The 2,477-nt window shown below is 52.8% G+C and overlaps 1 long non-coding RNA gene across 1 annotated transcript in view; it reads left to right on the top strand.

Moving 5' to 3' along the window:
- The window catches only part of LOC105510629, a 6,225-nt gene that overhangs the window by 2,659 nt on the left and 1,089 nt on the right, over window positions 1–2,477 (top strand). The window contains exons 3-4 of the long non-coding RNA XR_001001589.1: window positions 1,406–1,619; window positions 2,341–2,427. This is a non-coding gene — a long non-coding RNA (uncharacterized LOC105510629). The remainder of the gene's footprint in view (window positions 1–1,405; window positions 1,620–2,340; window positions 2,428–2,477) is intronic.

Below are 2,477 nucleotides of genomic sequence, written 5' to 3'. Positions count from 1 at the left end.
TCACTTCTGAGCCTCGCTGGCTGGGTGAAGTTATTAGCCCAAGGGTGCCACAGGGCTTTTGCACATTCATCTGCATTATGTCTGGCCAGGCAGAGGGCTTTCCCTGCACTGATTCTCCTGGAAGCCTGGGGTTTGCAGCACACACTGGAAAGTAAGGTACACAGAGGGGAGAGACTGAACCAGGTCCCACTGCATGTGAGTACATACAAAATACTGCTTTTCCTGCACTGATTTTCCTGGAAGCCTGGGGTTAGCAGCATAGACTGGAAACTAGGGTACACAGAGGGAGGGACTGAACCAGGTCCCCTTACATGTGAGTACATAGAATTACTTAGGCTAGGAAGCCAGGCCTTCTAAGCAGCTAGGGCCAACAGAGCAGGAGCCAGGAGGAATACTTTTATGAACAAACTTATTTTCCAACATCAGGAAAAAAGAAAGTTGGCTGTTGGGAGTGATAAGGAGAACGAATGATGAGGAGCTCAAATCAGGTGGACACCTGATTGAGATGATCCTTCTTTTCTTCAGAAAAGAGTACCACACTGGCTGTCAGCTGTGTGACCTTGAGGAAGTCACTCTCCCTCTCAAATTTCTCATCTGCCAGGTGAAAGGGCTGGGCTTCAATGAGCTTGGTTCCCTTCCAGCAATGATGCTTGTGTACTGCACCTGTGCTAGGAATACTAGTAAGGGGGTCTCCATGCTAAAATCAGTGTTCCCGGATTCCTCGTGGCCCACAGCAGCTTTCTCAGCTTTGAGCTGAAGGCTCTGGGTAACCTGATCCCAGCCCATCGGTCCTGTCTTATCTCCCACTCACCATTTCCTGTGGATTACTTACTGTTCTAGCCTCCCAGCCTCCATGGCCTTGTTCGCACCTGCTACCAGCAAAGCACACCCCTCCTGCCCCAGTGCCCTGGCCTGAAGATGTCCTGTTAGTCTTTCAGCTGTCAATGAAGATGGCCCCCTTTTCAAGAACCCTTCCTGGAATCTTGAGTTTGGGGGTCCTGATCTTCCCAATCCCCTATCCACAGTCACTGCCTTCACCTGAATGCGATTGCAATTCTCTAACCCTTCAATTCAACAAATATTTCGGAATGATTATTAGCATGTGCTGTGACAATGACAAATTCCGATACAGGAAGACATGAATCAAATGATCATGTTCATCCATGCATGATTAGAAACAGGGAAGGGTAAAGAAGGAAGAGAAAATGGCTTCCTGAGAGCTTGCCTGGGGTCTGGAAGGATGAACACGGCGCTGGGGCCATGGAAGGGAGCCAGGAGAGGTGAGTGGGCTGGGTTGGCCTCTTGAGGCTGGGAGAGGTAGATGGTGTGTCTTGATCAGAGGAGCCATCTGGGAATCCTTTGATGGTTTTAAAAAGGGGAGTAACAGATCCAGTTTTTATTTCAGAACAATCATGCTGGCTGTTCGTGGAGAATGGCCTGGAGCACTGGGTCTCTGCCCCAGCTGCCTGGGAGAAACTGTGTTGAAGGAGCCATATCCCCTGGCCTCCCCTCCAGACTCCAGACATCCCCAGTCACCTGGCTGGGAGGGAGGCAGAAGAGAAACAGGGGTGCACCTGCAGGGGTCCAGCCGGGAGATGGGGGCAACTTGGACAGGGATGGTGGCAGAGGGATTGGGTTCAGGGGGCGTTTGGGAGATGAAAAGGGCAAGGCTTGGCCATGAATTCCCATAAGATGAAAGAGAAGGAATTGTCAGGATTGAGCCCCAAGTTTCTAGCTTGTGCAAATAAATAGAAAGGGGGCATCCACTGAGCTTGAGAGCATGGGGAAGGGGTGTTGGAGACTCTTCTGGGGACCCCTGCAGACTCCTGTAACCCCTTTGAGTTCTCGCAGGCAGAGGCCGCGGTGGTGGGGGAGCAGGCCTTGGCAGGGTACCCGCCCGCCACCAGGCACCCTCCATCCTAGTAGCCCTTGGGGAGACACACTGTGGTCCAGAGGAAGGGTACGGAGAGGCAGAGGAAGCCAACCAGTGTTCTTGGACAGCCCACCATGTGGTCAAAGGACCAGGCAGCTTGTTTGGAAGCGTCTCTGAGGCACAAAGTGCCAGGACTCCATGCTCCCTGAGCCCTCCCAGCAGGAAAATGAAAACTCAGCAATGGGCTCCCAGGGAGGCCGGGCTGGAGGTGCCTTCCCTTTATGAGAGGTCTGCAGAGCAATTCCTGCCGCAGGGGTTTCTCAGCAGTCAGAACATCTGCCCACGTTGATGTCTTCCAGCCACCTGATTTGGTGGCTTGGGGCCTTTGGGTTGGGGGAGTGGGATCTTAGGCCTGTTTTTTTGGGGTAATAAATTTTGTGACCTTGGATGAGTCACTTATCTCACAGATCCTGGGATGGGCAGGAGGAGGAGTGAGATCCATCCTGCCCTCTCCCTAGAGGCTCACCAGCTCTCTGGAGACAGACACGCCCTGGGTGAAGAACAGATCCCATTCAGCCAGGCAGTTTCCTGGAGGAGGAGGAGG

This window comes from Colobus angolensis, unplaced genomic scaffold (genome assembly GCF_000951035.1).
Source record: "Colobus angolensis palliatus isolate OR3802 unplaced genomic scaffold, Cang.pa_1.0 Scaffold19, whole genome shotgun sequence".
Lineage (NCBI taxonomy): Eukaryota > Metazoa > Chordata > Mammalia > Primates > Cercopithecidae > Colobus > Colobus angolensis.
This window is presented reverse-complemented; position numbering and strand designations above follow the sequence as displayed.